The 23,387-nt window shown below is 47.9% G+C and overlaps 1 pseudogene; it reads right to left on the bottom strand.

Annotated features, from left to right (window-relative positions):
* Positions 1-1,696: 1,696 nt before the first annotated feature.
* LOC148382088 (janus kinase and microtubule-interacting protein 3-like) lies at positions 1,697-19,711 on the bottom strand (annotated as a pseudogene).
* Positions 19,712-23,387: the final 3,676 nt, after the last annotated feature.

Genomic DNA, 23,387 nt, shown 5'->3' with positions numbered 1-23,387 from the left:
AATCCGATTGGTTGGGAAGGGGGCACGGTTATGCAGCCGAGGAGTCCTGTGATCGGTGGGATGTAAAGTAGGCGTCGACGTCACATCCGCGTCACGTGACCACGACGTGGCAGACGTCAAATAGCAACCGCTGTTTTGTTTAGTAGACTTACAGTTGTTATGCATTGACATAATGGCGCACACACCAAATAGATTTAAATAAATTAAATAATTCTTCTGCCCACTCTCTTTTAAACAAGTTAACTCTCCCCGCGGATTTGACTTCCGGCGAAAGTTACGCCCATCGACGTCACGTATGTCACGTGACCACGACGTGGCAGATGTCATATAGCAACCGCTGTTTTGTTTAGTAGATTTACAGTTGTTATGCATTGGCATAATGGTGTGCACTCAAAATAGATTTAAATAAATTAAATATTTCTTCTGCCTACTCCCTTTTAAACAAGTTAACTCTGCCCACGTCCATTGACGTCTTGTCTGCGTCACGTGACCACGACGTAGCGACGTCATATAGTAACCGCTGTTTTGACCAGTAGACTTAGTTATTATGCGTTGACATAATGGCGCACTGGTTAGCATGGCCACCTCTTAAGCATGATGATGCGGGTTCGACGCCTGATCAATGTTAGCATGGAGTGAGCTGAAGTGCATGGCGCTGAAGATTTGAATCTTTGAAATGCGCTGAGGTCTGACATATCAGGCAGAATGGTTTGCCATCACGTTCAACAAAAAATAGAAACTTTCCCACTCTGATTAAAACGTCCTGTGTTCATCTACGTATTTTCGTTTTGCTGTGCATCTTTTCCCTGCCATTTCGAGAGCCCAATTGACACTCATAGTTTAAAGAAATGTGTTTGCCCATCCTACTTTGTGGAATTTCACCACATGCGCTTTTGACCAAAATACCAAATTGAACTCAAGTGAAGCCAACACGCACAACCCCCCCCCCCCCCCCCCCCCCCACACACACACACACACACAAATGTTGATATGAACATAAAAGAGCCGCATGCGGTTCGGGAGTTGCGGCTTGGCCAAACCTGTACTATACAACTTTATTTGTATAAAATTTTCACAACAGCTGTCACACAAACAAAGCGGGAAAAACCGAAGACGTGCGTGTTCCGCCCACGCTGGATTTATTTGCACCTTTGAAAAGACACCGTATTGCCGCAGATGTGGCAAAGAGTACTTTTGGGCATCTGAGACGGAAGGATGTCCAAAGCATCACGTCACCTGCTCTGGTAGGCATGGTGGTGGGACGTTGAGGTCAACCGCTTTGGGGTTGGCTGACTCTTTGATCGCAGGATGCCACACACTTGAAGACAGAAGCAGAAAAGCAGAGCTAAATGCAAAATGTACTCACCGGTGACTCCAATTTTTTTCCCCCCTGAAGAAACAGCTGGACGGGTGGCCCCGGCTGGCCAGTGGGACTCTTGTTATTCTGACCCTTTTTAGTGCGCGTTTGGGGCAACAACCGTTTTTTGTGGCGCTCTCTTCTGGTTCAAAAGTGCCCTGCATGTGAATTTGCTTTTCCTGCCTTCTGATTGGATGAGCGCCGGTGTGACGCGGTGCCTCTGTCACCGTGGCGGGGGGTATACGTTGGCATCGGAGCGTCTGCCAACGTCTGAGACCGGCTGGCAGTGTATCGGAGGTGTCGAGTGCGGTGCCGCTGGAGCTCACTCACCAGCTGGTGTTAGGGCCACAGAATGAAGGCCAAGGAGAAGAATAGAAAGAGAAACAGAAACTTCTCCTCCAATTGTTTGATTTGTCTCTTCTGAGCTTCGATGAATTCTTTCAGCTCTTTGTTCCTCTAGGACGGACAAATGGAAAGTGGCATTCAAAAGCCAGTAAGCGTGCAAGTAAGTGCCGGGCTGGCTTTGGGCCCTTACCTGTTGCGCGCTGTGCAGCAGATCCATTCTCTCTTGGAGGATGCAAGCGTCGCGCTCCCTCAACTCGCACATCAGGGCTCGCTTCCATTGGTCCACGGCGCTCCTAAGCTCTTCTCTCTGATCCGCCGTCAGCACGTCATTCACGCCAGCGTGGCTGGCTTTTTCGCCGTCCGTGGCGGGGCAGTCCCGCTGCGGTAGCGCCTCGTACAACATGGCCTCCAGCTCCAGGATCCTCTGGGCCGCAATCCTCGTCCATCAGTGGTCCGGCGGGAGATTTGAGGGCGGCTTACCTTATGAGCCTGGTCCATGGAACACTTCCTGAAGTCCAACTCTTCATCCAGGTAGCCCTTCTGCTTGCAGAACATATCCTAGCACAGCTCAAGGTCAGAATTGTTGGGGCACATTGCCGGAGTTCCCCTTGGCTGATGTCGCGTGTCTGTCTACCTTCTCACTTTCAATGTCCAACATCTTCTGTTGAAGTGCTGACTTGGTCACTTTGATGTATTCTAACCACTGAGGAAAGGCTGCTGTCACATAAGCAGAATGCGAGAGCGTGCGTGGACGTGCGCGTTACCTTCTCGGCTAGGGTGAGAAGGGTCCTGGCGTGAATCACGACCACCTGCTCCTCGTTGGTGAGATTCTGCAAGAGCCCAAAGGCACAGCGTCAACAAGCTTCTTTCAGCGCAAAGCCTTCCAAAAGTCACATTTGAGCCGCCGAGTCTCGTGGAGTGCGAACATAAGGAGTTCGACATACACTTACGGCGTTATAGCCCAGGATGTCCAGCTTCTTCATCAGATCACTGATGACGATGTCCGGGGGAAAGGCGCAAGGAGCAATGTAAGGTGTTCTGGGACCTCGGGTTAAGGTTAGGGTTGCGAGGGACGCCTTACGTACGCTCACGCCCTCGGCCTCGCAGTAGATCTGCAAAGGGCTGAGGCCGTCTGGGAAACGGACTTGCAGAAACTTCAAGACGGGGGAGCGCCACTCCCTCTCCTGAAAGGCAGAGGCATGCATCCGTCCGTCCGTCCGTCCGTCCGTCCGTCACATCTCTGGCCTCAACACGCTTGTGCGAGTCTTCCCACCTCCAGCTCCAGGATGCGGAACTCAAGCAGTTCGTTTTGGTCTCGGATATCCTGGATGTGCTCTTTCAGACGCGCTTCTTCCGCCTCAATCCGCCTGACCTGAAAAGACAGTCAGACCTCATCTGCGGGGCTTCCCGACAGGTGTGACGCCAAGCGACTCCGCCCAGCGCCTTTCTTTCCGTCACCTTTTCGGCCAACTGCTGATTGCTCTGACGCAGCAGCTGCTTCTCCTCCACCCACTTGACATTCTAGAAGAGACAAACGCGTGGACAGCTTTGGAATGTTGTGTCATTTTCATCCACAAATTCTTTGGTTGACTGGAAAATGACATTTGCTTTTCTCCGCATTTTCCCAGCCACGTTCGGGGGGGGGGGGGGGGGGGGGGGGGGGTTGGTCCAGTAATGCCAGACGGATGAGTGACTGAAGAATGTAGCTATTTTGTCTGAGAAAAAGGTGTGCTCATTGATGAGCTTACCTGTCCTTGTTGCTTCAGCGCTGACTCCAGATCTGCTACTCTGCTTTGATAGTGACCCATTTCTACCATCAGCTTTTCTCTGGTCTGAAAGGAGGAGGAGGGAGGCTCCTCCTCCTCCTTTCAGACCAGAGAACACCCGAGGCTGGGTGAGAATGGGGAGGCTGGGACCCGGCCGGGGGTTGCGGGAAGGGGCGCCACCTTGATCTCCTTCTCGGCGTCGTAGTCCCCTTTCGCTGGTCTGGGCTAGCAGAGCGTAGGCTCGTTGCAGCGCTTGATATTCTTGCGTCAGCTGGCGGTAGCGAAGCTCCGCCTCTTCATGCACACACCAATGCAACACAGCACTAGTACCAGAATCAGTCAGACCGGCGACAAAGCACCCGCGACGCAAAGACGAGTCCGATTCCAGGCTGAAGAGGAATGTTTGGTGCCAATACGCTGGCAGAAATGGCGGGCTACCTCTTCGGGTTCCGTGTCGGGGGTTCTGTCGGTGTGAAAAGACAAGGACGATCCGTCCGAGTCCACCAACACGTCTTCGTCGTAGCCGTAAAATGTTTCGATGACCTGCGGGCGCGGAAGCAAACATCTCTCTGAACAAACTGAAGCGACACCTCACGATGAATCGACGAGAGGAACGATAGCGAGAAAAAGGCCATTTCATCTTGCGCAACACCAAGCAGCCGCAAACAAACAGACTCACCTTGCAGGACCTCACGCTTTGTTCCTCCTCAGAGATTCTCGACGTCGGTATCGTAGCAGCAAATCTCTCTCCTGTCGACACAAATAATCCGCCTTTGAGATTCTTTGGATGCAAAGGGAACGAACGGCTCCGGCGCAGAAACAAACGCGACTCACAATGACATTTCTGACATGAGCTCCTGTCTCCAGAGCCTGAAAAACACATCACCGGCGATGATTGGAGGGACGCTCGTCTTTTCCAAAAGTGACAACTACAGGGTGTGTCAGGGTTTTCCAGATTATCTTTATCGTATCATTGTGTTGCTTTGACTTTGACTGCGACCTGTAATAAATAATATTATTTATCCCTTATTTATCCCTATCGCTTATCCCTTCCTACACAAAGTCGTAAAACACCCCTTGCTATGTTTTGACTAGAGGTCAAGGGCTTCCTCTATTCAATCCACTCTTACACCCACCCTGTTTCTCTTAATTAAAATGCTCGTGCAGGAGCCGAGAGTCAGACTTCATTCGTACAACGGATGGACTCTCCACCTGCAGGTGTCCAAAAGAACTTACTTGTCTCCCGTGTGGTTCTTGCAAAATAAGTTGGAGCGAGCGCAACTCTAACAGGGTGCATTTTGCCACTAGCTGCCTACGGACAATGACGTCGCGCTCGCGGCTCATGGTTGACGGGCTGAGCAGCCGGGCAAGTCCGTCGTTTTCAGCGCACAGCGAGTGGCAAAGGCGCTGACAAAACGGGAGCTTTGAGCTGCTGAAAACGGCAAAACAAGTCTAAAGCGTGTTCAAACGCGTGCGCACAATGCTCCTGCTTGAAAGGTCGGAATTTAAGGGGCCAATTTTTTGGATGGCGGCCGCCGGCCAAGCTTTGGACGGAAAAGGTTTCCTGGCGACAGCGAGCGAGCGCGGCGCTGCCGTACGTGCACCGAGTCGCCTGCCTGAAGACCTTGGACAAGTCGTCGATGATGTGCCGCTGCTCCACAACTTGAAGGAACTCCATTTCACCGTCCTGCTGGCCGCAACCGCGGTCCAGGTCATTGAGCGAACTAGGCCTTCTCTGTGGAACACAAATGCAGTGGACTCTGTTGGCACGCCGCCGTTGTCCGCGTCGACTTACCAAGCTTGCCATCTCCTCGTTCTCCTGGGTGACAAAGCGCACTTTGTTTTCAAGGCGACACAGCACCAGCGAGAGTTCTTCATTCTTCCTGCTCAGGCGTTTGTTTTTGTACAGGAGTGGCAGAAACTGGCTTTCTGTTTCTCTCAGTCGCTTTAGCTGCAAGCATGAAGTGCGGGATGTGAAAGACGCACAACACGCGGGCCAGAACGTATCCATTCCTTTTGCATCGGTTTGAACGGAATCGTGGCTTTGGCTCCCAATAAAAGACATCTACCAGGCAACCGACTCGCCGCGCCGCTCAACTAATAAGCAAGCGCAATGGGTGCCTCGCTGGATGGCGCGCATCAAACGTAGCGCAAACCTTCAAGCGTGCCGTCAATAAATTACCAGTTCATTGCGCTCTTCAGAAAGCAGGGCGTTTCGATCCTCCAGTTTCCTGATGACTGCGCTGAGCTCAGCGATTTTCAGATGAAACCGTCGCGTGTCCCGATCCTCCTGAGACTGAAAACGCCCCGCAACACACACACACAAGCACTCGTTCAAAGTTCAAAACTGTTTTTGTGCTACCTTCCTCCAGCAACGAACTAAGTCATGCGTACTGCAAGTGTGTGATGAGGTGGCTTACGCAATGAAGAGGATTGCTAGTAGCGGCGTTGACCCCACTTCCAGGGTAGTTTAGGCCCGCCCTTTGGGAATCCCTCAGGGCAGCGATCTGCTGCTCGGCAGCCTGAGTCTGCAGCTGAAGGCGGTGGACGTGGCCGGCCCCAGGGCTTCATCCAAAACACTAACCGCTCTGTCTTTCAGCTTGATCTCATCCGTCTGGATGTACAAACGGGGAGCGCTCAGGCAGGCGGGCAAACTCATTTGCCAGAATTGTGACAAAAACAAAGAGAGCAACCGGCCAATTTTTTTCTTGAATCGACTAGAACACCTTTGCTGTGACAAAAGCGAAGCGAGCAACCGGACATTTTCTTCTTGTGAAATAGAATAGAATAGAATGCCTTAGGTGTCATTGCACTGCAGGTATACAACGAAATTGGGAACATAGCCACGCACCGCGCATCTGATCAGTCCTACCAGTCGGCGGATCTCCCTCTCGCAGTCTCTCTTGGTTCGGCTCAGCTCCTCCCGATGCTGGTGATGAGCCGATCGGAGCTCGGCCGCTCGGGACTGCCAGGCCTGCTGGGCCGCTGCCAGGGCTTCTTCCGCGCTCCTGGTGGAGGCGACACCGCTCGGTCTCCCGACACCGCCGCGTCTCCTCCACCTCCGCCAGCAAAGCGCCCCCCCTCCTCACCTGAGCAGACATTGCGCCACACCGGGCCGTTGAGACCGCAACGGAGCGCCGCGACGCTTACTGGGGACAAGCTACACAATACGGTAGCGGCCGCATCGAAGCCCGACGTGGCGTGCGGATAGTCAGACACGGATAGAGCGGATCACCTTGTCCATGGAGCCGTCCCTCAGGCTGAGGACCAAGGCATTCAGTCGCTGGATCTCTCCATCTTTGATTTTGATCACTCTCATCAGCTCCATTTCATGCTGCCGCAGTAATGTCTCCCTGGTAATGGCTAACTCTTTCTGCTTCTCCTCATGGAGTTTGCTTTTGAGTTCCGTCATGGCGGCGGTGGCACGGTGGTGCTCCGCCCGCAGGTCCTGACTTCTCTCTCTCTCCAGACAGCTGACCTGACATGACTTAGACTTAGACAAACTTTATTGTCATCTTGTCTGCACATGGTGCATACAAAACGAAATTCCGTTGCATACGTCTTACAACAAAGTAGTGATATTGCAGTTGAATAGAAGTAACATATCCTATGAAAATATATATATATACATATATACTATATATATATATATATATATATTAAAAATAAGTATAAAGTGCAGCAGTGATAATTATGCAATAGTGCAAGTAGGCAAAACAGTATTCAAGAGTGTGCAGAGGAATGCTAAACCATGTATTAAACTTCTATTTAAAGGGTTTATACAAGTTCAGTAAAGTTGGTAGTGCGAGATAGTGCAAGATAGAGGTCCGTAGTGTCATAAAGTACAGTTCTGTGAATGTGTGATGCAGAGTTCAGTTTAGAGCTCAACAGTTCTAGTGTTCAACAGTCTGATGACAGCAGGGAAAAAGCTGTTGCAGAACCTGGTGGACCTGCAGCGGATGCTGCAAACCTCTTCCCAGAGGGCAGCAGGGAGAACAGTCCATGGTGGGGGTGTGATGGGTCATTGATGATGTTACGGGCACGGGACATGCAGCGCTGAGATGAAATGTCCTGAATGGAGGGAAGAGGAGCCCCTATGATCCTCTCTGCTGTCCTCACCACTCTCCTCACGTTCTTCCAATCGGAGGCGGTGCAGCCTCCACACCACACAGAGAGACAGCTTGTCAGAATGCTCTCTATGGTGCTCCTGTAGAACGTCCTCATGATGGGTGGGGGCAGGTGGGCTCTCCTCATCCTCCGCAGGAAGTACAAGCGCTTCTGTGCCCTCTTGACCAGTGCCGTAGTGTTCATAGTCCAGGTGAGGTCTTCTGTGATGTGGACCCCCAGGAATTTGGTGGTGCTGACCACCTCCACAGCTGAGCTGTTGATGATCAGTGGAGCGTGGTGAGGCTGTTTTTTCCTGAAGTCGACGATGATCTCCTTCATCTTCTCCTCATTCAGGATCAGGCTGTTTTCTCTGCACCAGCCCACCAGCTGCTCCACCTCCTCTCTGTAGTCCAGGTCGTTGTTGTCTCTGATGAGCCCCACCACCGTTGTGTCGTCTGCTGACTTCACGATGTGATTGGTGGTGAACCTGAGGACGCAGTCGTGTGTCATCAGGGTGCACAGCAGGGGGCTCAGGACGCAGCCCTGAAGGGAGCCTGTGCTGAGGGTGATGACATCAGAGGTGTTCTGTCCGACCCGGACTGACTGAGGTCTGTTGGTGAGGAAGTCTAGCAGCCAGTTGCGAAGGGGGGTGTTGAAGCCCAGGTGTTCCAATTTTCCTACCAGATGCTGTGGGATGATGGTGTTAAACGCTGAGCTGAAGTCCAGGAACAGCCTCCGCACATGGGTGTTCTTCTCCTCCAGGTGAGCCAGGCTCAGGTGAAGAACGGAGGAGATGGCGTCCTGAGTGGAGCGGTTTTGCCGGTCGGCAAACTGGAACGGGTCAAATAATAGGGGGAGTCTGGAAACGATGTGACCTTTAAGCAGCCTTTCGAAGCACTTCATCATAACCGGAGTCAGTGCAACAGGCCGGTAATCATTAAATGAGGTGATTTGAGGTTTCTTCGGCACCGGAATGATGGAGGCAGTCTTAAAGCACGCCGGCACTGTGGCTTGGCCCAGCGAGGTGTTAAAAATGTCTGTGATGACCCCAGCCAGATGACTTGCACATTCCCTGAACACACGCCCAGGAATGTTGTCGGGGCCAGGGGCCTTACAGGGGTTGACTCTCCTCAGGGTCTTCAACACATCGGCGGAGTCAAGGCAGAGTACCTCCTCTTCCTGATGGGGGACAGTTTTAACTGCTGGAGTGCCGTTTAGTGCCTCGAACCTCCCAAAGAAGTTATTTAGACCATTTAGAAAGTCAGCATCAACTACACCCACCGGGGGGGGGGGAGGGTGAGTTGTAGTCTGTAATCGCCCGTATGCCTTGCCACATACTCCTGATGTTTTTGACGTCGTGGAAACGATCCTGAAATTTTCGACTGCGGTCTCGCTTCGCTATCCTGATGGCACGGTTCAAGTTGGCTCTCGCTGTCCTCAGTGTCTCCTTGTCGCCAGACTTGAAGGCAGAGTTCCGCGCTCGTAGCGTTTGACGTACCTCCTCAGTCATCCAGGGTCGTTGGTTGCCCCGGGTGATGATATTCTTAGTGGTGCTGACGTCCTCGGTGCATTTGTTGATGTAGGCTGACACAGTCATGGCACACGCATGTCTAATCTACATCGGGAAAACTGGGAGGGAGGGAGGCAGGCAGGGAGGCAGGCAGGGAGGCAGGCAGGGAGGCAGGCAGTGTCTGTCTGTTGAGGTTTTCACCTTGTTCTTCTCCTGCTGAAGTTCTAACTGGACGTCCATCAGTTTGGTTCTCAGCTCGTCATTGGCGGCCTGAAGGGCGTCCGTTCGCTCCGCCTTGGCCCGCCCTGCCGGAGCTCGTTTGGACATCTCTTACTCGAGTCTCGCCCGGTCGTCAGTCAGAGATCACAACATTTGTACCTGGAGAGCACAAACGCAGCGCTGTTTTCCACTGGCTTCGAACTCAACTTCAATCGGTACCGTAACTTACAACATCATAAACATAGAACTAGCTTGACTTATTCATTGAATAAATGCATTTGGTTCTTCAAAACTGCATCACGCAACATAGCGTGACCGAGACGGCCGTTATCCACCTGCGTGAAGTTATTTGGTGAAATGAATGAGATGTTTAAGACACCATCGTTCTGTCTCTAAGTAGATGAAGGTAAATAATCGATTGCTGAAGGTCCAAAGGTGTTGTGATAAACAAATAAACATATTAGTGATTAGTGACATATTTGTGATAAACATATTAGGCAGGATAATCACATATGTTAACGTGACTGCCCACACTGTATTTATTTATGGTTATTTGTTAAATCGAGTACTGTTAGACATGAAATAGGAAGTGTTTAACATAAATGGAAGACGAAAGGGGTACTCACCATTGTAGCTCCTGCTGGTCAATGATACGAGCCTCTTCTTGCAGTGGAAAACATACAGCCAACAAACACCGTGGAACCTAAAGGAATGAAATTAAACATTAACATTTAGCCTCAACCAACATTCACAGATACAACGCAACGCAAACTACACAAACGTAAATCTTTTTAAACACAATGAGTTGTACTTACCGTGTACGCTCTAGACGGTCCACTTGCAAGCGGAAAATAAAGATATTTCTGTTGATAATCGTCGCGTTTGTATCCGGTGTCTCGCTCAAGGCCATTGCGCCCACAGATTTGAATTTTGGCGAGAGTTCAGCCTATTGACGTCATTTCCGCGGTGTAATACCCGCATATCTGAAACGGCAAAGTTAAGAGTAGAGTTAAATAAAGTTTTTAGTCAACGCAATAATTTACAACCGTTGACCAGTCGAAATAATCGTCGAAATTTGGCGTCTGTGGCTGGAAGCAGACGCCGAGTTCGACATTCCTCCCAAACGCCACACTCCCTCGCTTTTCAGGGCTAAAAAAAAACAGTTGTAATTACCTTGTACGCTCTAGACGGTCAAGTTGCAAGCTGAAAACAAAAATATTTGCCTTGTTAGTCATCGTGTTACTAACCGCTGTGTCTTGTTTGCCAGAACTGCCGCTTTCCTACTTCCTGTTGCAAGCCACGCCCACGGATTATAATTTTGCCGTGAGTTCCGCCTATTGACGTCATGTCCGCGTCACATGACTGCGACGTAATATTATCTAAAACTGTTTGTGCGGTATTGTGTTGTTCTGTGCGGTATTGTGTTATTCTGTGCGGCGTCGTGTTGTTCTGTGCGGCGTCGTGTTGTTCAGTGCGACGTCGTGTTGTTCAGTGCGGCATGGTGTTGTTCAGTGCGGCATGGTGTTGTTCAGTGCGGCATGGTGTTGTTCAGTGCGGCATAATGTTGTTCAGTGCGGCATAATGTTGTTCAGTGCGGCATGGTGTTGTTCAGTGCGGCATGGTGTTGTTCAGTGCGGCATGGTGTTGTTCAGTGCGGCATAATGTTGTTCAGTGCGCCATAATGTTGTTCAGTGCGGCATGGTGTTGTTCAGTGCGGGATGGTGTTGTTCAGTGCAGGATGGTGTTGTTCAGTGCGGCATGGTGTTGTTCAATGCGGCATGGTGTTGTTCAGTGCGGGATGGTGTTGTTCAGTGCGGCATGGTGTTGTTCAGTGCGGCATAATGTTGTTCAGTGCGGCATGGTGTTGTTCAGTGCGGCATGGTGTTGTTCAGTGCGGCATGGTGTTGTTCAGTGCGGCATGGTGTTGTTCAGTGCGGAATGGTGTTGTTCAGTGCGGCATGGTGTTGTTCAGTCCGGGATGGTGTTGTTCAATGCGGGATCGTGTTGTTCAGTGCGGGGTGGTGTTGTTCAGTGCGGGATGGTGTTGTTCAGTGCGGCATGGTGTTGTTCAATGCGGCATGGTGTTGTTCAGTGCGGGATGGTGTTGTTCATTGCGGCATGGTGTTGTTCAGTGCGGCATGGTGTTGTTCAGTGCGGCATGGTGTTGTTCAGTGCGGCATGGTGTTGTTCAGTGCGGCATGGTGTTGTTCAGTGCGGCATGGTGTTGTTCAGTGTGGAAAGGTGTTGTTCAGTGCAGGATGGTGTTGTTCAGTGCGGCATGGTGTTGTTCAATGCAGGATCGTGTTGTTCAGTGCAGCATAATGTTGTTCAGTGCAGCATGGTGTTGTTCAGTGCGGCATGGTGTTGTTCAATGCGGCATGGTGTTGTTCACTGCGGGATGGTGTTGTTCAATGCGGGATCGTGTTGTTCAGTGCGGCATAATGTTGTTCAGTGCAGCATGGTGTTGTTCAGTGCGGCATGGTGTTGTTCAGTGCAACATAATGTTGTTTAGTGCGGCATAATGTTGTTCAGTGCGGCATAATGTTGTTCAGTGCGGCATGGTGTTGTTCAGTGCGGCATGGCGTTGTTCAGTGCGGCATGGTGTTGTTCAGTGCAGGATGGTGTTGTTCAGTGCGGCATGGTGTTGTTCAATGCGGCATGGTGTTGTTCAGTGCGGGATGGTGTTGTTCAGTGCAGGATGGTGTTGTTCAGTGCGGCATGGTGTTGTTCAGTGCGGAATGGTGTTGTTCAGTGCGGCATGGTGTTGTTCAGTGCGGCATGGTGTTGTTCAGTGCAGGATGGTGTTGTTCAATGCGGGATCGTGTTGTTCAGTGCGGCATGGTGTTGTTCAGTGCGGCATGGTGTTGTTCAGTGCGGCATAATGTTGTTCAGTGCGGCATGGTGTTGTTCAGTGCGGCATGGTGTTGTTCAGTGCGGCATGGTGTTGTTCAGTGCGGCATGGTGTTGTTCAGTGCGGCATAATGTTGTCCAGTGCGCCATAATGTTGTTCAGTGCGGCATGGTGTTGTTTAGTGCGGGATGGTGTTGTTCAGTGCAGGATGGTGTTGTTCAGTGCGGCATGGTGTTGTTCAATGCGGCATGGTGTTGTTCAGTGCGGGATGGTGTTGTTCAGTGCGGCATGGTGTTGTTCAGTGCGGCATAATGTTGTTCAGTGCGGCATGGTGTTGTTCAGTGCGGCATGGTGTTGTTCAGTGCGGCATGGTGTTGTACAGTGCGGCATGGTGTTGTTCAGTGCGGCATGGTGTTGTTCAGTGCGGCATGGTGTTGTTCAGTGCGGCATAATGTTGTTCAGTGCGGCATGGTGTTGTTCAGTGTGGAAAGGTGTTGTTCAGTGCGGCATGGTGTTGTTCAGTCCGGGATGGTGTTGTTCAATGCGGGATCGTGTTGTTCAGTGCGGGGTGGTGTTGTTCAGTGCGGGATGGTGTTGTTCAGTGCGGCATGGTGTTGTTCAATGCGGCATGGTGTTGTTCAGTGCGGGATGGTGTTGTTCATTGCGGCATGGTGTTGTTCAGTGCGGCATGGTGTTGTTCAGTGCGGCATGGTGTTGTTCAGTGCGGCATGGTGTTGTTCAGTGCGGCATAATGTTGTTCAGTGCGGCATGGTGTTGTTCAGTGTGGAAAGGTGTTGTTCAGTGCAGGATGGTGTTGTTCAGTGCGGCATGGTGTTGTTCAATGCAGGATCGTGTTCAGTGCAGCATAATGTTGTTCAGTGCAGCATGGTGTTGTTCAGTGCGGCATGGTGTTGTTCAATGCGGCATGGTGTTGTTCACTGCGGGATGGTGTTGTTCAATGCGGGATCGTGTTGTTCAGTGCGGCATAATGTTGTTCAGTGCAGCATGGTGTTGTTCAGTGCGGCATGGTGTTGTTCAGTGCAACATAATGTTGTTTAGTGCGGCATAATGTTGTTCAGTGCGGCATAATGTTGTTCAGTGCGGCATGGTGTTGTTCAGTGCGGCATGGTGTTGTTCAGTGCGGCATGGTGTTGTTCAGTGCAGGATGGTGTTGTTCAGTGCGGCATGGTGTTGTTCAATGCGGCATGGTGTTGTTCAGTGCGGGATGGTGTTGTTCAGTGCAGGATGGTGTTGTTCAGTGCGGCATGGTGTTGTTCAGTGCGGAATGGTGTTGTTCAGTGCGGCATGGTGTTGTTCAGTGCGGCATGGTGTTGTTCAGTGCAGGATGGTGTTGTTCAATGCGGGATCGTGTTGTTCAGTGCGGCATGGTGTTGTTCAGTGCGGCATGGTGTTGTTCAGTGCGGCATAATGTTGTTCAGTGCGGCATGGTGTTGTTCAGTGCGGCATGGTGTTGTTCAGTGCGGCATGGTGTTGTTCAGTGCGGCATGGTGTTGTTCAGTGCGGCATAATGTTGTCCAGTGCGCCATAATGTTGTTCAGTGCGGCATGGTGTTGTTTAGTGCGGGATGGTGTTGTTCAGTGCAGGATGGTGTTGTTCAGTGCGGCATGGTGTTGTTCAATGCGGCATGGTGTTGTTCAGTGCGGGATGGTGTTGTTCAGTGCGGCATGGTGTTGTTCAGTGCGGCATAATGTTGTTCAGTGCGGCATGGTGTTGTTCAGTGCGGCATGGTGTTGTTCAGTGCGGCATGGTGTTGTTCAGTGCGGCATGGTGTTGTTCAGTGCGGAATGGTGTTGTTCAGTGCGGCATGGTGTTGTTCAGTGCGGGATGGTGTTGTTCAATGCGGGATCGTGTTGTTCAGTGCGGGGTGGTGTTGTTCAGTGCAGGATGGTGTTGTTCAGTGCAGGATGGTGTTGTTCAGTGCGGCATGGTGTTGTTCAATGCAGGATCGTGTTGTTCAGTGCAGCATAATGTTGTTCAGTGCAGCATGGTGTTGTTCAGTGCGGCATGGTGTTGTTCAATGCGGCATGGTGTTGTTCAGTGCGGGATGGTGTTGTTCAGTGCGGCATGGTGTTTTTCAGTGCGGCATAATGTTGTTCAGTGCGGCATGGTGTTGTTCAGTGCGGCATGGTGTTGTTCAGTGCAGGATGGTGTTGTTCAGTGCGGCATGGTGTTGTTCAATGCAGGATCGTGTTGTTCAGTGCAGCATAATGTTGTTCAGTGCAGCATGGTGTTGTTCAGTGCGGCATGGTGTTGTTCAATGCGGCATGGTGTTGTTCACTGCGGGATGGTGTTGTTCAATGCGGGATCGTGTTGTTCAGTGCGGCATAATGTTGTTCAGTGCAGCATGGTGTTGTTCAGTGCGGCATGGTGTTGTTCAGTGCGACATAATGTTGTTTAGTGCGGCATAATGTTGTTCAGTGCGGCATAATGTTGTTCAGTGCGGCATGGTGTTGTTCAGTGCGGCATGGTGTTGTTCAGTGCGGCATGGTGTTGTTCAGTGCAGGATGGTGTTGTTCAGTGCGGCATGGTGTTGTTTAATGCGGCATGGTGTTGTTCAGTGCGGGATGGTGTTGTTCAGTGCAGGATGGTGTCGTTCAGTGCGGCATGGTGTTGTTCAGTGCGGAATGGTGTTGTTCAGTGCGGAATGGTGTTGTTCAGTGCGGCATGGTGTTGTTCAGTGCGGCATGGTGTTGTTCAGTGCAGGATGGTGTTGTTCAATGCGGGATCGTGTTGTTCAGTGCGGCATGGTGTTGTTCAGTGCGGCATGGTGTTGTTCAGTGCGGCATAATGTTGTTCAGTGCGGCATGGTGTTGTTCAGTGCGGCATGGTGTTATTCAGTGCGGCATGGTGTTGTTCAGTGCGGCATGGTGTTGTTCAGTGCGGCATAATGTTGTCCAGTGCGCCATAATGTTGTTCAGTGCGGCATGGTGTTGTTTAGTGCGGGATGGTGTTGTTCAGTGCAGGATGGTGTTGTTCAGTGCGGCATGGTGTTGTTCAATGCGGCATGGTGTTGTTCAGTGCGGGATGGTGTTGTTCAGTGCGGCATGGTGTTGTTCAGTGCGGCATAATGTTGTTCAGTGCGGCATGGTGTTGTTCAGTGCGGCATGGTGTTGCTCAGTGCGGCATGGTGTTGTTCAGTGCGGCATGGTGTTGTTCAGTGCGGAATGGTGTTGTTCAGTGCGGCATGGTGTTGTTCAGTGCGGGATGGTGTTCAATGCGGGATCGTGTTGTTCAGTGCGGGGTGGTGTTGTTCAGTGCAGGATGGTGTTGTTCAGTGCAGGATGGTGTTGTTCAGTGCGGCATGGTGTTGTTCAATGCAGGATCGTGTTGTTCAGTGCAGCATAATGTTGTTCAGTGCAGCATGGTGTTGTTCAGTGCGGCATGGTGTTGTTCAATGCGGCATGGTGTTGTTCAGTGCGGGATGGTGTTGTTCAGTGCGGCATGGTGTTTTTCAGTGCGGCATAATGTTGTTCAGTGCGGCATGGTGTTGTTCAGTGCGGCATGGTGTTGTTCAGTGCGACATAATGTTGTTCAGTGCGGCATAATGTTGTTCAGTGCGGCATGGTGTTGTTCAGTGCGGCATGGTGTTGTTCAGTGCGGCATGGTGTTGTTCAGTGCGGCATGGTGTTGTTCAGTGCAGGATGGTGTTGTTCAGTGCAGGATGGTGTTGTTCAATGCGGCATGGTGTTGTTCAGTGCGGGATGGTGTTGTTCAGTGCAGGATGGTGTTGTTCAGTGCGGCATGGTGTTGTTCAGTGCGGAATGGTGTTGTTCAGTGCGGCATGGTGTTGTTCAGTGCGGCATGGTGTTGTTCAGTGCAGGATGGTGTTGTTCAATGCGGGATGGTGTTGTTCAGTGCGGGATGGTGTTGTTCAGTGCGGGATGGTGTTGTTCAGTGCGGCATGGTGTTGTTCAGTGCAGGATGGTGTTGTTCAGTGCGGCATGGTGTTGCTCAGTGCGGCATGGTGTTGTTCAGTGCGGGATGGTGTTGTTCATTGCGGCATGGTGTTGTTCAGTGCAGGATGGTGTTGTTCAGTGCGGCATGGTGTTGTTCAGTGCGGCATGGTGTTGTTCAGTGCGGCATAATGTTGTTCAGTGCGGCATAATGTTGTTCAGTGCGGGATGGTGTTGTTCATTGCGGCATGGTGTTGTTCAGTGCGGCATGGTGTTGTTCAGTGCGGCATGGTGTTGTTCAGTGCGGGATGGTGTTGTTCAGTGCAGGATGGTGTTGTTCAGTGCGGCATGGTGTTGTTCAGTGCGGCATGGTGTTGTTCATTTCGGCATAATGTTGTTCAGTGCGGCATAATGTTGTTTAGTGCGGCATGGTGTTGTTCAGTGCGGGATGGTGTTGTTCAGTGCGTTATAATGTTGTTCAGTGCGGCATGGTGTTGTTCAGTGCGGCATGGTGTTGTTCAGTGCGGCATGGTGTTGTTCAGTGCGGCATAATGTTGTTCAGTGCGGCATAATGTTGTTCAGTGCGGCATGGTGTTGTTCAGTGCGGGATGGTGTTGTTCAGTGCGGGATGGTGTTGTTCAGTGCGGCATGGTGTTCAATGCGGAATGGTGTTGTTCAGTGCAGGATGGTGTTGTTCAGTGCGGCATGGTGTTGTTCAGTGCGGCATAATGTTGTTCAGTGCGGCATGGTGTTGTTCAGTGCGGCATGGTGTTGTTCAGTGCGGCATGGTGTTGTTCAGTGCGGCATAATGTTGTTCAGTGCGGCATGGTGTTGTTCAGTGCGGCATGGTGTTGTTCAGTGCGGCATAATGTTCAGTGCGGCATAATGTTGTTCAGTGCGGCATGGTGTTGTTCAGTGCGGGATGGTGTTGTTCAGTGCAGGATGGTGTTGTTCAGTGCGGCATGGTGTTCAGTGCGGGATGGTGTCTTTCAGTGCGGCATGGTGTCGTTCAGTGCGGCATGGTGTCTTTCAGTGCGGCATGGTGTCGTTCAGTGAGGCATGGTGTTGTTCAGTGCGGCATGGTGTTGTTTAGTGCGGCATGGTGTTGTTCAGTGCGGGATGGTGTTGTTCAGTGTGGCATGGTGTTCAGTGCGGCATGGTGTTGTTCAGTGCGGTATCGTGTTGTTCAGTGCGGTATCGTGTTTCTCAGTGCGGTATCGTGTTGTTCAGTGCAGTATCGTTGTGTTGTTCGTATTGTGTTTAACACTTAGCCTCTAACACTTAGCCTCTAACACTTAGCCTCTAGCATCTAGAAGGTAAATAAATAGGAAGGAAGGACTCACCGGTGACGTCTTCGCCCACGTCCAAGCGTTGTACTTTGTATTTTCATCCTTCTGACAGTGGAAAACATAGCCAACAAACACCGTGGAACCTAAACGAATGAAAGAAAACTATCATTTGGCCACAACCAACATTCACAGATACAACACAATGTGACGTGCGGGGTTGAGGTTAAAGGTTGAGTGAAGGGCCCTCGTTTTAAACTACTTTTTTGAAAAGGATTGGGAACAAGTAAGACGTATTTAATTTATTTAATGGGAAGTAGTAAGAGCTATTGAATTTAATCTATGTATTATATTCTATTGTATTGTATTCTGTTGTATTCTTTTGGATTGTATTCACACTAACCCCACTAAAACTTCAGCCCACAAAAACTCGCCTCTGGCGCCTAGCCTCTGGCACTTAGCCTCTAACACTTAGCCTTTAACACTTAGCCTTTAACACTTAGCCTTTAACACTTAGCCTAGAAGGTGAATAAATAGGGTTAAAGGTTGAGTGAAGGGACCTCGTTTTAAACTACTTTTTTGTAAAGGAGTGGGAACAAGTAAGACGTATTTAATTTATTTAATGGGAAGTAGTAAGACTTATTAAATTTATTTAATCTACTTTTCTTCCCAGGCAAAATTTGATGTGCTGCAATTCCAAATTTCCAAAGTGAATGAAGGAATGAAGTCCTTTAAATTATGATTTTGTATAAATACTAGGCATTAACACAAAATCGACGGCACAAAATGGGCAGACTTTACTTGTTTGAAAAGGACTGGTTACAAGACAGACTTTTTTAATTTATTTAATGGGAAGAAGACTTATTTAGTTTAATTGATCTATTTTTGTTCCCTGGCAAAATTCGATTTGCTGCAATTCCAAATTTCCAAAGTGAATGAAGGAAAGAAGTCGTTTAAATTATGATTTTGTTTAAATACTAGGCATAGACACAAAATCTACGGCACAAAATGGGCAGACTTTACTTGTTTGAAGAGGACTGGTTACAAGACAGACTTTTCTGATTTATTTAATGGGAAGAAGACTTATTTAGTTTATTTAATCTATTTTTGTTCCCTGGCAAAATTGGATTTGCTGAAATTGTATTTTGCCAAATCTTGCCTTGAGACCTGATAGGAAGTATTAAACGCTTAGTTAAATCAATACAAGTTGGTAATAAGAGCGAGTAATGTTGGTTGAACCGATGAATGAAGGTTGAAAGCAATTTAAATTATGACTTTGTATAAATACTAGATATTAACAGAACATCTACTGCGCGAAATGGGCAGAGTTTACTTGTTTGAGAAGGAGTGGCTTATTCAAAACTAAGATTTATTTAATCTGTTTGTTCCCAGGCAAAATTGGATGTGATGCAATTCCAAATTTCACCACATGATGGTGCCCAATTTTGACTTCATAGGACATATTAAACACTTAGCTTGTTATTATGTTCAAGGTAATCAGATTTGTTTATTATTCTAATGGCCTCTTCAAAACTATTCTGGATTACTACTTTGGATCTATTCTACATTACTTGGCAACAACATACTCTGTAACAGATTAGGCAGTATAATCATATCTGTTAACTTGAGAGTGCCCACACTCAATCTACTTATCGTGATGTGTTAAATCAATTACTGTTAGACATTATTTGTCTGATAATCTACCAAATCTTTGAATTGAAGAATTTGTGATTTAATTAATAGCTTGTTGTTATGTTAAGGGTAATCAGACTTGTATATAATTCTAATGGCCTTCTTTTGAAAACTATTCTGAATTACAACTTTGGATCTTATATTACTTTGCAACAATCTACTCCGTGACAGATTAGGCAGTATAATCACATATGTTAACTTCAGTGCCCACACTGTATTTATTTATGGTTATTTGTTAAATCAAGTACTGTTAGACATGAAATAGGAAGTGTTTAACATAAATGTTATGGCTACTCACCATTGTAGCTCGCTCCTGGTCAATGATACGAGCCTCTTCTTGCAGTGGAAAACTTGCAGCCAACAAACACCGTGGAACCTAAAGGAATGAAATTAAACAGTAACATTTCGCCTCGACCAATTTTCACACGTACAACGCAACGCGGCTACACTTCTGCTATTACAAACGTAAATCTCCTTAAACACAATGAGTGTTACTTACCGTGTACGCTCTAGACGGTCCAGTTGCAAGCAGAAAATAAAGATATTTCTGTTGATAATCGTCGCTGCTCAGTGGCTCACGGCCATCGCGCCAACAGATTTGAATTTTGGCGGAGGTTCGGGCAATTACGTCATATCCACGGCACATGACTGCGACGTAATACCCGCTTATCTGAAACGGCAGTTAAAAGTAGAGTTACATCAAGTTTTCTTGGAACCTAAACGAATGAAAGAAAACTATCATTTGGCCACAACCAACATTCACAGATACAACACAACGTGCGGGGTTGGGGTTAAAGATTGAGTGAAGGGCCCTCGTTTTAAACTACTGTTTTGAAAAGGAGTGGGAACAAGTAAGACGTATTTAATTTATTTAATGGGAAGTAGTAAGACTTATTAAATTTATTTAATCTACTTTTCTTCCCAGGCAAAATTTGATGTGCTGCAATTCCAAATTTCCAAAGTGAATGAAGGAATGAAGTCCTTTAAATTATGATTTTGTATAAATACTAGGCATTAACACAAAATCGACGGCACAAAATGGGCAGACTTTACTTGTTTGAAAAGGACTGGTTACAAGACAGACTTTTTTAATTTATTTAATGGGAAGAAGACTTATTTAGTTTAATTGATCTATTTTTGTTCCCTGCCAAAATTCGATTTGCTGCAATTCCAAATTTCCAAAGTGAATGAAGGAAAGAAGTCGTTTAAATTATGATTTTGTTTAAATACTAGGCATAGACACAAAATCTACGGCACAAAATGGGCAGACTTTACTTGTTTGAAGAGGACTGGTTACAAGACAGACTTTTCAGATTTATTTAATGGGAAGAGGACTTATTTAGTTTATTTAATCTATTTTTGTTCCCTGGCAAAATTGGATTTGCTGAAATTGTATTTTGCCAAATCTCGATTTGAGACCTGATAGGAAGTATTAAACGCTTAGTTAAATCAATACAAGTTGGTAATAAGAGCGAGTAATGTTGGTTGAACCGATGAATGAAGGTTGAAAGCAATTTAAATTATGACTTTGTATAAATACTAGATATTAACAGAACATCTACTGCGCAAAATGGGCAGAGTTTACTTGTTTGAGAAGGAGTGGCTTATTCAAAACTAAGATTTATGTAATGTGTTTGTTCCCAGGCAAAATTGGATGTGATGCAATTCCAAATTTCACCACATGATGGTGCCCAATTTTGACTTCATAGGACATATTAAACACTTAGCTTGTTATTATGTTCAAGGTAATCAGATTTGTTTATCATTCTAATGGCCTCTTCAAAACTATTCTGGATTACTACTTTGGATCTATTCTACATTACTTGGCAACAACATACTCTGTAACAGATTAGGCAGTATAATCACATATGTTAACTTGAGAGTGCCCACACTCAATCTACTTATCGTGATGTGTTAAATCAATTACTGTTAGACATTATTTGTCTGATAATCTACCAAATCTTTGAATTGAAGAATTTGTGATTTAATTAATAGCTTGTTCAGGGTAATCAGACTTGTATATAATTCTAATGGCCTTCTTTTGAAAACTATTCTGAATTACAACTTTGGATCTTATATTACTTTGCAACAATCTACTCGGTGACAGATTAGGCAGTATAATCACATATGTTAACTTCAGTGCCCACACTGTATTTATTTATGGTTATTTGTTAAATCAAGTACTGTTAGACATGAAATAGGAAGTGTTTAACATAAATGTTATGGCTACTCACCATTGTAGCTCGCTCCTGGTCAATGATATGAGCCTCTTCTTGCAGTGGAAAACTTGCAGCCAACAAACACCGTGGAACCTAAAGGAATGAAATTAAACATTAACATTTCGCCCGGACCAACATTCACACGTACAACGCAACGCGGCTACACTTCTGCTATTACAAACGTAAATCTCCTTAAACACAACGAGTGTTACTTACCGTGTACGCTCTAGGCAAAATTGGATGTGATGCAATTCCAAATCTATCTGAAACGGCAGTTAAAAGTAGAGTTACATCAAGTTTTCTTTTTTAATCAACACAATCATTTACAACCGTTGACCAGAAAGAATCGTCGAAATTCGACGTCCCCCACAAACGCCACGCTCACTCGCTTTTCAGGGCAACAAAAGTACTTCTTTTTAAAAACGATGAGTTGTACTTACCGTGTACGCTCTGGACGGTCCAGTTGCAAGCAGAAAATAAAAATATTTCTCTTGTTAGTCGTATGTTACCATCCGCTGTGTCTTTGTCAACATCGCCGCCATTTTCCTACTTCCTGCTGCGAGCCACGCCCACGGATTTAAATTTGGGCGGAAGCTCTTTCCATTGGCGTCGTTTTCGCGTATAGCAAATCCGATTGGTTGGGAAGGGGGCACGGTTATGCAGCCGAGGGGTCCTGTGATCGGTGGGATGTAAAGTAGGCGTCGACGTCACGTCCGCGTCACGTGACCACGACGTGGCAGACGTCAAATAGCAACCGCTGTTTTGTTTAGTAGACTTACAGTTGTTATGCATTGACATAATGGCGCACACACCAAATAGATTTAAATAAATTAAATAATTCTTCTGCCCACTCTCTTTTAAACAAGTTAACTCTCCCCGCGGATTTGAATTCCGGCGAAAGTTACGCCCATCGACGTCACGTATGTCACGTGACCACGACGTGGCAGATGTCATATAGCAACCGCTGTTTTGTTTAGTAGATTTACAGTTGTTATGCATTGGCATAATGGTGTGCACTCAAAATAGATTTAAATAAATTAAATATTTCTTCTGCCTACTCCCTTTTAAACAAGTTAACTCTGCCCACGTCCATTGACGTCTTGTCTGCGTCACGTGACCACGACGTAGCGACGTCATATAGTAACCGCTGTTTTGACCAGTAGACTTAGTTATTATGCGTTGACATAATGGCGCACTGGTTAGCATGGCCACCTCTTAAGCATGATGATGCGGGTTCGACGCCTGATCAATGTTAGCATGGAGTGAGCTGAAGTGCATGGCGCTGAAGATTTGAATCTTTGAAATGCGCTGAGGTCTGACATATCAGGCAGAATGGTTTGCCATCACGTTCAACAAAAAATAGAAACTTTCCCACTCTGATTAAAACGTCCTGTGTTCATCTACGTATTTTCGTTTTGCTGTGCATCTTTTCCCTGCCATTTCGAGAGCCCAATTGACACTCATAGTTTAAAGAAATGTGTTTGCCCATCCTACTTTGTGGAATTTCACCACATGCGCTTTTGACCAAAATACCAAATTGAACTCAAGTGAAGCCAACACGCACAACCCCCCCCCCCCACACACACACACACAAATGTTGATATGAACATAAAAGAGCCGCATGCGGTTCGGGAGTTGCGGCTTGGCCAAACCTGTACTATACAACTTTATTTGTATAAAATTTTCACAACAGCTGTCACACAAACAAAGCGGGAAAAACCGAAGACGTGCGTGTTCCGCCCACGCTGGATTTATTTGCACCTTTGAAAAGACACCGTATTGCCGCAGATGTGGCAAAGAGTACTTTTGGGCATCTGAGACGGAAGGATGTCCAAAGCATCACGTCACCTGCTCTGGTAGGCATGGTGGTGGGACGTTGAGGTCAACCGCTTTGGGGTTGGCTGACTCTTTGATCGCAGGATGCCACACACTTGAAGACAGAAGCAGAAAAGCAGAGCTAAATGCAAAATGTACTCACCGGTGACTCCAATTTTTTTCCCCCCTGAAGAAACAGCTGGACGGGTGGCCCCGGCTGGCCAGTGGGACTCTTGTTATTCTGACCCTTTTTAGTGCGCGTTTGGGGCAACAACCGTTTTTTGTGGCGCTCTCTTCTGGTTCAAAA

The sequence above is a fragment of the Syngnathus floridae genome, chromosome 19, assembly GCF_059516105.1.
Source record: "Syngnathus floridae isolate MCC-2025c chromosome 19, RoL_Sflo_1.0, whole genome shotgun sequence".
NCBI classification, from domain to species: domain Eukaryota; kingdom Metazoa; phylum Chordata; class Actinopteri; order Syngnathiformes; family Syngnathidae; genus Syngnathus; species Syngnathus floridae.
This window is presented reverse-complemented; position numbering and strand designations above follow the sequence as displayed.